Source organism: Myzus persicae, unplaced genomic scaffold (genome assembly GCF_001856785.1).
Source record: "Myzus persicae strain clone G006 unplaced genomic scaffold, MPER_G0061.0, whole genome shotgun sequence".
Classification (NCBI taxonomy): Eukaryota; Metazoa; Arthropoda; class Insecta; order Hemiptera; family Aphididae; genus Myzus; species Myzus persicae.
Window position 1 is genome coordinate 257589 of NW_019104411.1, and position 14952 is coordinate 272540.

Sequence of the window (14952 nt, forward strand, 5' to 3'; positions counted from 1 at the left end):
CGTCGTTGTATCTATTATTCACAATTAAGACGAAAATAATAAAAATGTATTACGACGTACCCAATATATACCTATCATACATTATATTATATATTTTATAACTCAACTTTATTTTATTAATACATATTCATGGATAAAAAAATGTTTGGTTTTTTTCTGTATAAAAACTATAAAGTATAAACTATGTTATAGTATATGAGTAAACTTTTTTTTATATATTTATATAAGTTTCATTTTCCTAATCCTCTGCAAAAAGTTATGGGAATCGGGAAACGAAAAACCACAAATGTTATCTAATAAAATGCAATATTGGTATAAAGCAAAATATATAATAATTTGCTTATGTAATTAATAGTTATATAAGTTAAATCTGACCAATTCTTCGTAAAGTTTTATGGGAATTTGATAAAAGGTAAACCGCAGTTTTATACTTCATAAATATTCATGATAAATTATTTTGCAGCAAGGTAACGATTGCCAAGTTTTCATCAGAAGATACAATATTTATTATTATATTTGAACAAATAATCGGTGTTGTCTTTTGTTAGTCTAATTAATATTTAATACTTTGAGAAGCAGATAAAAAACAATTAAAAAATATTCATACAATCCGGATTATGGCGCCATAACGTTAAGCGATACGGTTTAAAGTTGCTTATAGTTACGTAACCTATCCTGTTCTACAATTAATGTACTTACAATATTACGTGAGAACCTCTTTTATAATTACGCAAAAAATACAAAAAAACCTACAAACAAATTATTGTAAATATTATTATACTGCAGGTACCGTAATATGTGTGTGTACTATAATATTGCAGTAGGTATATTATTACCTATTGATATCATACCGCATGTTAATAATATTATAATGATGTTATCGTACTATACGGTTGACGATGAGGAAAAAGTGTGATAAACAAGGCCGAGGTGGAAAAAAACCCGAATGTCGAGTATTATAGCTGTGCAGCCGCAGCTTATACATATTATTATTATTTGCGTGTATTCATGGAGTAGCTAGTATACGGGAAAATCACTCCGGGTGGCTGGTAGGAAAAAAGAAAATCGAAAAATAGTAATTTTCGCGAGACGATGTTCGAGTAATGATTTTAAAAAAAAACTGCGCGATATCGCAGTTCTATGAAGATCGCAGAACGTCGGATAATGGCGAAAGCGATGGGCACACTATTACGCCTTAATAATAGTATAGTATTATAAGATATTAAATACTCGTATCTTACACACACGCGTGCAAATACGCGTGTATTAAGTGTAATAGATGCGTTTATTGGCGTCCGAGTGAATCAAAATTTCGACGACTCGTCCATTACGTCTGGCCATACAATATCATATTATACTCTACACTTACGACTGACTCACTGACCTCACGTCTCTCGTGAACACATTAACAACAATAATATTGTGTTGCGAAGCTCGTACACACGTCGTCGTCGTCGTCGTCGTCGTCGTCGTAGTCGTTGATCGCTTAACGAAAACGTCGAAAGTAAATTGTAAAATGTTAAAATATCGCCAAAACTTCGATTACGACCTTACGGAAGAATATCTAAGTTTTTCTACGACATCACAGGCGATGAGTAATACAATATTTTAACGGGACGACAGTCGTTTCGACGTCGTAGTATTTTATACCTACCGATTTCACAGTTGGACAATTCTCGCGGGTGCTTGTGCGTGTGCGTGTGCGTGGCGTACGGTCGACCTGGCGCGAGCCGTCGGTGGGGGCCTCCTTCGTGTACGCGTCTACCGTCAAATGTGGGGGGGGGGGGTGGCGGCTGTGGCTTCCGAGGGGGTTGCGATGGGGTTGCCCGCATAGTCGATAGAGCCCCTGCGTGCTACTACACTCTTGCCCTACTCTACATTTCGTCGGAGCCGTCGCACGCGTGACGTAACGATACCGCTTTGGCGTGACGTCACGCCGATCGTTGCCAACGGTTACGCTCTCTCGGATCGTAGAACCACCACCCGACTCGCAGCCCCATTTGTGTACCACCGAGGTCCCCTCTCCTCGCCGCCGAACTTGAAGTCCATTCAGGATAATCATGATATTACGTATACCTATACGGCTATACATAATAATATGCGTATAAAATGCACATACATATACATATTTATCAACGGGTGTATAAATTATATCTCTCTATAGTCTATATAAGTATGAAATGATAACGTGATTCTAGGTAAAAATATCCAGACTAAAATATGCAAGGGCAAAATATCTAAATTTACAAGTTCAGTGAAATTGTTTTTTATATTTTTAATTTTATAATACGGTATTAATACATAACACTCGTATTATAAATAATAATATTTTTGATGACGGTGGTCCAATAACGGTATACACGTCGTGTTATTTTGTACTATCAGCGGCATTTTTTAATCATGCATAAAACACAGGCGTTTCGAATGAGATTTTATATATTATACAAATTTTTGTACAACTATAGATTGCATCAAAGATTAAAGTTTTTCGACTGTTCCGACTGCCGAGCCCTATAGACTCATCTATATATTACACACATATATTAATACATATTACATTGTATGTATTATATGTGCACGGTGAGCTGGACTTGGTGGTGAACTTTGATTTAATTATTATTTTAGTTGTTATTAACTTTATAATTTACAAGTCGATGCCGACGTGATGTTGTTAGAGCAAAAACATTATTTTTGTCCGGGTATATTTCGACCGAACGTTTATACTCCAACTTGTTGTAATAATAACCCACCGACGGGCAATTAATAAATATTGTGTAATATTCTAAGTGCGCGCTGCAGTATAATAATATAATATTTGCAGAATACCTATGTATGCGCGTGTGCCGCCCCCGTAGTCATTATTAGTATGGTGACGATACCTATGACGTGCATATAATATTATTTTATTATAATATATACCGTGGCCACGTAGCTACGCTGCCGAGCACCGTCAACTGTGCAAATAGTGCAAAGTCATCGGTGGAGCCCGTCGACTGTAAACAGTTTAATATAGGTACATTTTTTTTTTTTTTATTTCGTAAAACGAGCGTCCAAAACAACAGGCGCTTGTGTAGTCAGGTTTGCTGTGGAGGTATCGCGTGCGGTTTGAAACTGGTCGATAAAAAACAAAAAACTGCGAAAAAAATAACACAATACGCAAGTATTATACGATCCGCTCTTCAACCTTGAACGCTGCACGTCGGACGAGTATATTTAATATTTTAATTCAAAATAACGATTATCATCAAAATAATAATATATGTATTACCGAGCAAAGAGCGTATATTATTATGTAGAGTTCATTTTAACGATTTTAATATATTGAAAAGAGGAGAGTAAATCTGTAACTAAATTATTATTACATTATTATACAGAGGTACATTGCCTACTAATTCGGGATGATAAGTCTATTCTTCCCCTTTTCCCAGTTTTAATTATACCCTGTGGTCCACTGACCACTTTGTATACGTCATATATGCTATAAGCCTATATTATATGGTTTCACGGAGTGCCACTATTGGAAATATTGTTAGCTATAAGACCAATTTGATAGTATATTCAAGGTACTACTGCAGTATACCCACCTACCTATTTGACTTGACAGGCACATTATAGTTATAGTAATACTCACAACTGATAATTTTCAAAAATTATAAATGATTTTCCACACGTAGTTTGAAATAAATTACGAAACGAAATACATTTGATTATATTATTATTATTTATTATACTTTTCTTATTCATGTAGCTACCAGCTATGTTTTTATCAACAAAACGGAACATTTTCATAATAATTGACTTAAATCGATTTAACATGAAAATACCAATTTACATGTTTATTTTTATTCGACTTTTTAGTGCATACCTAAACATATATATATATATATCTTTATTCGTCGCTAGGTTTTATCTTTAAAATGGTGTTTTTTTCTTTTTTATCGTTTGGTGTTAATTTATTTTAACATTATTTTTTATTGGCAATGTGCGATCAACAATATTTCTCCGCAATTACACCGATGTGACATATTATACGACATTGCGTTGATCAAAAAATTATTTTATTCTTAATTATTTTCATACATTTTAGAATCGAGTATATTATTATAAAAATGCAATTATTCGGTTTTATATCGTTTTTATACTAAACAGACTCGAGTTTCACGTACTTCAGATGTACATAAACACAAGTCGCATCAACACACACGCGCTGAATAATTATTGTTCATTTTAAACATAATATGACAGTTTTAACTAAATTATCACACTTTAAAAAATAAATGCAAAAATATTTGGTTACTACGGAATGAGAAAAATATTCGTTTCGATTTGTATATACGTATCGTTGAACATAATACCTATATTGTATTAAAGGAAAATAACAAAACAAAATCAATATCGCATGTTTACACACACACACACACACACACACACACACACACACACACACACACATATACCTACACATTTATAGAATTAAATAAATTACTAGGTGTAGGTTATATAGGGGTAGCCGGGATAGGGTGAATGGCGATTGCGGAGTGGTTGCTTTTCGACCTTGACTTTCATTCGGGCAAGAACGCTTTTCCGGAGTAGTAAAAAATAACATTATTATTGCCATTTATTATTATTACTATATACTCTACGACTCTCCACTATATCATAATGTACGAATATAACGTCCGCGGTTCGCGTGGCGCTTACAATATGTGCTTTAATGAATTCGACCTTGCGTAAGGTTAGCTTTATGAATTTCCACACACAACCATAACAATGGTATAATTACTATATGGTCGGAGACATATATTATACGCGTGTATATTTATCCCGTAAAAAATATTCCATATATTATGATGTAGGTATATATTAATTTTATTGTTTCCAGTTTTACGTCGTGCATGTAAAAAATATTTCACAAAAATATCTAATCAGAAACCTTCGAGAAAAAAAACAGAGGACACTCATTACGTGTCATTGTACACAATATACGGCATACATTCGGATTTAACTATGCGTGAATAATATGTACGTATTCAATTGAAAAATTCGCAATAGCCAATAGCTAATGTAGGTAATTAAATATTCATAACCGTCTCGAAGATGTATATCCATAAAATATGGATAAGACTTGTAAAAAGTATAGGTGTATAGGTGTACCTACCATAATATTTTTTATACAATCTACGCGCTTTAGATGATAATAGACATTGATTAAGAAATGTCTTTATAATTTTGCTATTTTCAAATTAAGTTTTCCCGTGTTATATTATAATAATATGTAAGCATCTGAATATCTGATAGATGGTATATACCTATACTACACGACTAAACATAATTATTATAAATTATTATATTCGTATACAGATATTATTTCATGGGTTTTTTATTTCTCGGAAAAGAAATTTTATGATATTTTTGACCCGAGAAGAATTACGTCAGAATAATAACAAAAATGTACATGTTGTGATTTATTCAAAAGGTATTTACTATGGAATGCTGATTTTTTTAGACAAACTGAAATCAAATAATATAATAATAATATGTACATTTATTTTACCAAGCAAAACTCGAGTAATTCGTAGTGATTTAATTATCGCGTATTGTGTTAGATTTGTTAAATGTATTTGTTCGATTTAAATGAAATAAGCTTTTAATGAATGTTGTAATAGGTACCTCTACACCTATTTCTAAATTAATTTCATAATGAAAATTCTTCTTAGCGTTATCGTAAGACAAACAATCGCTCAGTTTTTGTTATTTACTTTTACACTTCTATGCTCAGTTGTTGTCAAGAGTTCACGATTGTACCAAAATTATGAGTATTATATAGATTTCAGTATAATATTATCAAGTGTGTATAGAAGATAAAAACGACGTTCGTTTTACATAATATTGCTATGCCTTGTTGGTAATATAGATACAATAATATTGTGGAAAATAATAAAGAATGTATGATCGATATAATTCCTGCAAGATCTCGCTTTTGGCATTTTTAAATTAATAATATTATATTATGATAGCTCTTCATTTTATACCTATTAGTGCATGCGTACAAATTATATTAACAAAATATATTAATCTAATTGGCGTTTGTCAGTAAGCCTATAGGTTGTATATTATAATAAAATTACATATATGTATATAATTATGTAGGTTTTACGAACTGCAGTTTTCTATCAAACTTGCAATAGCACTATAATTATCGTTAATGATTAACATATTTATCGTCGTCATCGCGCAATATAATTTATATACCTACATAGTATGTAGCAATATATGAGTATATAGTATTGTAAACAACGTTGTTTTTGAACGTGTCGTAATTTGGACATGACAAGATCGCAGTTTGCGTAAGTGAAGGGGATGCAATTCATTTGAGAAATACTTTAAAAAGTTTTAACCGAACCTCCAAAATTATCTACGTCACTAATATTATAACCAAATATTATATAATAATATATCATTCACAATACACAAGAAGTTCAAACATTTTAGGCTGTGGTTGCGTGATGACATGTAATAAATTATGTATTAAAAGAAATTAACTTGGAGTACCTATCGGTAAGTACATATACTTTGGAGCGCCCAGTAAATAATTTATGTAACCTTAAAATACGCACAAAAAGTAAGGTTTATAACCAAAGGTAAAACGGCTTGCTTGCAAGAAAATAAATAGAAACGTTGAGGACAACTGGTTCAAAATTAAAAACACCACAAGACGCACCCGAGATTCCGGTCATGGGTGGCCTAACCATTTACTAACACGAATGCTTTACGATGTACAAATAATATTGCATTATTGCAAGTATGTAAGTATATATATTATAAACTTGCGAGATACGAGATAATATAATATATATTATGATATATGAAGCAGTAGCATGTTTGCTACATTTTGTATGAATCATACCCAGGATTTTTCGTTGGGAGAAGGTTGTGGGGCGGTGGGAGCAAAACAAAGTAAATCAGAATTTGATATCCCAACAAACTAGTTTCAATAAAAAGTCGTACATACTACATATAGCAAGTTTAAAATATATGTATACCACAACACGGCCAATGTGAGCGGGGCTTTAGCTAGCCCCCCCCCCCCTTAGGTACGCTACCGCAGAATCATACCTATGTGATAATGTTATGAAATCAAATTATTTTCGTTGAAACCCAAAGAGCAAAATACAACAATGTTATAATAAAATTACTATACGCCCTGTCCCAGCGAAAAAACTTGAAGTCAATCCACGCGACCAGCGACAAATTGCCTCGATCGAGACCGGTTTCACTTTGCAAGCTGCGGGGTGTCTTGGGTAAGGGATGAGAGTGGGAAACGAAATTTTCGTTTAGCCGCCTATCGTCTCGCTGAGCTGAGCATAATATAAAAACGTTTTCCTTAACGTGTGGCGTGGAAATGAAAGGAACGCGGTCGTGACGTGGGTGCAGATCTATCTGGGCGTCATTATGGCCACCCGTGAACACTCTACCCTCGGTTAGGTTAGGTTAGGGTGTTACACGTCGTATACGAGGCGATGCTGACAAAATAGTACAACCTAAATGACAAAAGATATATGCACTAAAAAATTAAAATATGCTAAAAACCAGGAATGGAAAACTTTTTTTTTTCTTTTTGTTTTTCGATTTAAAAGAGTATAGTTTTTGTTATTTTTCTATATCGTTTTCAAATAAACTTTTTGATAATTTTGTCTTGTTTTTCGTTCTTAACTGAAAAGTTTTGAATTTAAATTAAAATACTTATTTATAATTTATATGGAAATTAAAAAGCCTCTAAGTTTTAAAAGTGAATTAGTTAAGTGAAGCACTATTTCTAGACAAAAAAAAAAACAAATAATCCCGAACTCAAAAGTTTTACTCGCAATTACCTACAAGAAATAAATCTAAAATTCAAAAAATTGCTTTTATACGCATTGATCTGTTACTTAAGAATCAGCTATTAGGGGAACCAATTTTGCGATACAGCATAATAAGTATTTTTTTTTTTTTGCTATCATTGTATAATTTATTTTCATTTTTATATTTATTTCGGTTTTCGGTATCTTTTTGCTGTCGTTTTTACAGTAGTCGTTTTATTTGTTGTTTCTGTGTTTGAGTTTTTTTCGTTTGCTAACGTTTTTTTAAAACGTTTTCCATCCCTGCTGTTTAAAAACGATTTTTCCCCGTACCCGCGTCGATCGCGGCGCGTGCGATTTACGCGCAAACCCCCTCCCGTTCCCCCGCTCTTTCCCCCGCACCACAACGCTTCCGCCGCGACCGTCTGTACAACTACCGTCGCCGTGACGCCGTCAACTGCTGCCTGCCGGTATTACAATATCTGCACGTCCAACTCTGTACACAACATTATTGTTGCTGTGGCACCTGCAGTACCACGCACGTGTGCAATTACGGTTATTGTACACGGAGTGTGTATTTTTGCACCGTTCGCCGCGAGCACTGCAGGTACGACCGGCTGTAATATTCGAGAGGCGTGTGTCGACCGAGTTTCGCAGTAGAGAATACACCATTCTTAAGGTGCCTTTACACTGTATCGTGTCGTCCATAATTTAGGATGTCGTCTTAAAATTACAGTGTTTTGATTGGCTGAATATTGTGGTTACCTAATTAATATACCATGTTACCAGGCGTTACCAGAAAGTTGAAATAAGTTCAACTTGTCATCGTGCGGTAACAGTCGTGGTTCAATCCTCCTGATAATAATAAATAATTTTATAAACCTATTTATTAATATATAATTGTTATCAAAACCATGCCAACATGATACGCGGTTACATTCGTTAACCTAGTATATACCAAATATATACCATTCTACCAAGAACGAAATTGGAAATGGACGACACGATACGGTGTAAAGGCACCTTTACGTTCCGCGTGTTCCTAAACTTTTGCATATTGTTATCAAATCCATCAAGTTTCATTTCAGTCCATCCGAAAAATAGCAGATTGCTGATAAGTCAATCGGCTTGATTACCTCCCCTCCAGCGGCTGACCGATCTGATGAATTTAGGAACACACGGTCTATGGAATACACCGAGTCGTAAAGGGTGGGCCGCCAGAATAGAGTCGTGTCTCGTACGTGTTTGACCCTGTTCCCGTGGCCCACCCTGTATACTATTATCTTACGCTGTGCACGGGCGAGTTAATATACGACGGTGGAGTGTGAACCCTGCTCCTTCGGCCGCGTACGATATGTGGTATATACGGTTATCGCAATATTAGAACCGTCGTCGTTATTGCGATAACCGAACGTTATTTTATTATTACATCGTCTACGATAAAATAATATAATCGCTGAATAGGTGTCCACCGTCGACAATAATGCGTACGCCCGTACGATTATGAACAATTACGCGACTCGACGGTTGTTTAACTTTTTGGATTTTGGACGTCGACCCCGCCGCCTGGACCTATAAAAAGAAACTTACCGATAGCCGCGAGAGAGAAGTTACACAACAGTGATAATCACATTTTTAGAAAACGATGGCATAAAATACCCTTTGCGTCCTATCATAATATGCAAGGTTGTTGGCCATATCAGCTTAATATTGGCACTGAATGGACAACCCACGCGGCAGGGTAGGTATGCGAGGGACGCTCAGTCCATAACATATTAATAATAAAAATATGTAAAATGGTCGGCCCGATCGACCCTATATGTATATTTTACATCAAATTTTCCTGCGTGGTTGTGCAAGCAACAAGAAGTGCACTTAAATTATTATTACCCCCCCCCCCCCTGCACTTGGATATCAGACCTCAGAGACGTACTATATTAATAATTGATGTACAATACTATACTTTGGGCGACGACCGTTTACATTTGCAGGATCGTCGCGTGGGCCCGTGATGGCCGAGTACTCGATTATTATATATTGTACAATATGGGTGTGAAAAGTCTCACACAAAAAATTACTTTTGATTTTATTCGATTTTGCCTACTTGACGTGGACTTACGCGATTTACACATTTGCTCTCGTTGTTTGCTGATGGCCGAAACACGGCACAGCTGCAGTCTTGCATACAGGGCGATATACGTATACTATATTATATTGTGATTTGATCGCTAAATATTATACACCTCAGTTATTATATGCTTAGAAAACTTTTATAAAGCTGTATGAGCTGTGTGCTACATTATACGCGTTCGTGTGCGAGAAAAGTATTAGCAGGCAGGTCTCAGATCGTTTTTTTTTTTTTTTGCTGCCAGCGAATTTTACTGGTTATTACTATCGATTCCTCGCGAACGTCACAGTGTAAAAATCAAAATTATAAAATGTAAAGTGTGTACATTGTTTTAGCCTCCAATAGAAGTTATGGATGTTTAAAATTATTTAAAAAAAACCATCAACCGTGGTGCACTGACGGACGAAGGCCAATATTTCTAAATATTCTCGTTCGACCTATTTGTTGCTCGTCGTTATACTGGTAGACAGGCTCGTTTGCACCAGACTCGCCAATCAACATGACATTATAAATACTTGCCCGATATAATAGTAAATAGAAATTATAATAATAATAATAATAATTTGTAATCGAATTGCACCTTAAATACAATAAGTGTATAATGGTGACCGGAGTAGGTATATACATACTGTACATGCGTGTTCATAATAATTATTATGTATATCGAAATTCCGGTTTTATTTCACTATCGTTTTTGCACCGATTTCGTTTGATGTTTATTATGTGTGTATATGTATAATATTATTACGAAAGCACAATAGATTAACTTTTAGTCGAAACTAGAATAATATGCAATACTGTACAAAATGTATACACATGCAAGTACGTCCTATGATCATACATAGCAGGTATATGCACATGCTGTTGTATTTATATATAGTTATGCAATGCGCTCTTATGTAGCACACGAATGTCCCGAATGACTTATTGTACGAATAACAACGCAGTGCAATAATAGCTGTGTACCTATATATTGTGATTCGTGAGCGTTAAAGAAGAAGCGCACCTACACATTATTGTAATTATTATTATAATATATAAATAAGTTGAAGTAAGTTATCTTAAGTCGTATAATATGTACGTACCGTGGTAGTATATAATATAGTAATGCGAGGATGTTTCTAACTAGCTTTCGACAAAATACATCATTCACAATAATATTATAATATTAATTCTGGAAACGCTTGCTGTGCTGCACACGCTAATGCGCTATACCTCGGGGCACACGTGTCTATCAATACAATCGTCTCTAATTACCATCAGTCTGTCGCGTTATGTGCGCAATTTTTCAAGGTGCGAATATTCAATACGAAATTATGTTTTTTTTCCTATTCCCAATAACGACGACTGTCGAACCACGGCAGTCAACGAGCGTGTTGAAACAAAAAGTATACGTAAAACCATTTGTGTACAGAGTGGTGATTATTATATTATTACTATGATTATTAGGAGTTATATGTGTATGAATAATATACCGTCAGACTTGTCCATCATCGAATGCTTGAATTATTATTGTTTTTGTTTTTTTCATTTCACTTGCAGAATCGATTAATTTCTATTGTCATTATTATAAATAAGAGGTTGCTCTATATTATAAAAGGTGGTTCGAATCAATATTGTATTATTTCATTTTTGTGTTGACTGCCGTCGTTTTAATCAATTTCGTTTGAATAATAATGCACAGTAGTACATGTTTTTAGAAGATTGCATAATCAATATTAATTAACACCTTTTTGCGAAACATAATATTTCTGTTTGAATTATTTAAATCCACTTTTATAAATGTTAAATAAAATACAATTTATTCCTATAACAAAACCATATTTTAGCATAAAAACGAGTTTTATACAGTTTAAGAAAATTCTTAAAATAAAAATGCCAAACTACACGATGAAAATAAATCAATTAGGTTTAAAAATGCAATTAGTATTAAATGTTAGGTAAAAAAAGAGTTTAAACACAGTTAAAAAAACAAATCCATCTAATTTAATCGTAATAAAAACTTTTATATTGATATTGAACTGTGCATCATGGATTTATACGTCTAGTTTCTTCATTACCAAACTATTCTTCCAATATAGATACTTGCACGTCGCACGTGGAAATTTCGATTATTAAATATTTGACAGAAGAGTGTTTTTGACAATTTTTAACGTGCTTGAATTTGGGGACAACGGCGGCGGACAAACAACACAGACACGACGTGTGTTTATTTTTAGTTACAAATTTACAATGTATATAATATAATATCAGTTGTAATGTATAAAGCGCAAAGTGCCAAAGTTTATTACTAAATATATTTACTATATACTGTGCATTTAAATAATAATGTTATTTTTTTTCGTATTTAACTACATAATAATATACTCAAGCCTAAACGGTCCCAAACATTTTTTAAAGTAAAAAAACAAATTAGTGTCTTGTTTGTCCCATCGGCCTTGGCTGAATCGCCGTTGAATATTATTTTAAGAACATTAAAAACGTCCGCCACGATTGGCAACGGATCAATATATATGCGACCACGTCGCAGCCAATCGCCGATGGACATATTATATTATGTGTGTAATGTGTACAATGTACACATGTATATTGTATATATAATATATATATATTTATTATTATTTAAATTTTCGTTGAACATTTTTGTTCGAACGCCCATTACCTTTACCATGGTAAATGTATAATATGGTATAATATTATAATATTGTACACAGCGTTCATTCGTTTGGTTTTGAACGTTTTTTTTTCTTCGAATGTTTTACGTTTTTCTCGAAAGTGATATATAATATACCGTTGGCGACGTGCATAAATACTATATTATACTTACACGTGATGTGTGTGCGTGCATATACGGTGAAGGTGAAGGTGTTGGTTTCGGGCTGTGGTCGGGAGTGGAGAGGCAGGTTTCCTCGTCATGCCATAATGAGTTGAGATAGGAGTATAATATTATGTGTGCGACGGACGGACGACGGTTGTCGTTCGGTTTCGTTAAAAATATTAAGCCTTAAGTTTATGAACTATAATCGTCCTGCATAATGCATAGGATGTCTAATCGCGTCAGTCCCTTCCCCGACAACTCTTTTCTAATCAATATATTTTTGAAATTCGATTTTGGACTATAATAATATTACTGTACGGAGGGCCGCGGAGTAACCAATAGTTTATGTCAATATTTTTAAAGCCGTATTCGTAGATTTCCATTTCTTATTCAAAATATGTCTACAGTCGCGGGGAAGTCTTTATAGTTTTGACCGGAAGCATCCGTCATTATACTGCAGAGGAGTACGGATACGCGGGTCGAGGGGTGACTGTGATATACGGCGAGGACAAATATGGGTGTATGATATAACCATGGGTATTTTGAATATCTTAAAATTACAAATTCTATTACCCATAATATATTATCGATATCAGTAACTATCTATAGGCAAGTACCTATAACCTATAAACCGTAAAAAGGACAGGCATATCATTGGCTGCGGTGCTGCCGTACAGGACTTGACGAAACGCACTGTCACCGCAGCAGCGACGGACGAAAATCGGCCCATTATATACATTTACGCGTGTACAATATATATTGTATATTATTATTATGTATATATATATATATGTGTGTGTGTGTAATATTATTGCGATTTGTGTCATTATATTAGTTCGACCTTCGGTCGCGATACGAACAATGGCCGTAATAACGATGCCAAACATCCTGGTTAGGGCTGAACGGTTCTATTCTAGAAGAGTGTATATATATATATATACATATATATATCCGTCGACGCTGCGCGAATATATAGGTTAGGCCGTTTTAACCGGAGCCAAACGGGCCGTAGTCCATGCGACGACCTTAGAGCAGTGTTGCTCTTCGCGTTATGTCATACACTCGCGCATATATATATATATACATATAAATACATACTATCATTTAGGTATATACCTATTATTATATATTATATCAATGCGTTTACCCATTATCGCGTGTATCGCACAATACAGGTATGTATGGTACGATGCACTGCCTAGTACGATCATGTATCAATTATCTGGAAATATATAAAACGCATGTACTACATAGTGTCATAGTGCACATACACTTATACACACACACACACACACACACACACACACCCACACACACACACACACACACACACACACACACACGAGAACTGACTACACAGGAACACATTCGTGTGTGCGTGTGCGAGCCCAATCGTAATGCGCACGTAGGTACAATATTGTGCCCAGTAGTCGGATGTTAATTAGTCGTTAGGTCGACCCGCGCGGACTGCGGATATATCGTTCAGTGTAGGTATGCGCGCGTAACGGTGCGCAGCGTTGCGAACGAAATATTATCGCGTCAATGTGTAAATCCCAGTCCGGTGTGTAATGCAGTGTAATGATGAACGCGGTACAGTGACAATGAAATATGTCATATTTTAAATTGTATAATATCGGTAACGTATATATATTATGCGTGTATGGTAGCGTAAAACCCCGTAGAAAAATTATAGCTAGTAGGTGTATATGGAATATCATAGATTTGTCATACTCCCGTGGTGACGTACCTCCGTATTATGTAGGCGAACCGTTTCTGCAGTCGATGCAGACGTGTGCAGCAGCTGCTGCACTCGTTCGGATAAAACCGTATCGATCTTGACCTGTTACGTTTGAATTCGGTAAATATATTATTAATGCAATGTTCATACGTCAACTATTCGTCTAAAATAATATATTATTATGTACACATGGGAGGTGTAATGTGTTTGACACATTACATTTACGTCCACAAGTCACAACTACACTATAGTGTTGTAGTACCTATATAATATACGTAGGTTGTCATTTGTCAGCAATTCTATATTATAATATGTATTTAGCAATTTATGTATACAGGTATATTGCAATGTGTATATAGTAATATATGATATTATTATATAATTGACAATTTGTTACATAAATATAGGTAACTTACCTTACCGCATATTA

General features: G+C 34.6%; 1 protein-coding gene across 4 annotated transcripts in view; it reads left to right on the forward strand.

Moving 5' to 3' along the window:
• Window positions 1-14952, forward strand: part of LOC111041962 (protein Tob1-like) — a 44314-nt gene that overhangs the window by 19277 nt on the left and 10085 nt on the right. Inside the window, exon 1 of one of the 4 annotated variants that reach the window (XM_022326426.1) lies at window positions 14280-14420. The exons of 2 other annotated variants lie outside the window; for them this stretch is intronic. The gene's annotated coding sequence lies outside the window, so the exon portion shown is untranslated. Of the gene's footprint in view, window positions 1-14279; window positions 14421-14490; window positions 14643-14952 lie in introns of those variants that run through there. One more of the 4 variants, XM_022326425.1, reaches the window with a different exon arrangement.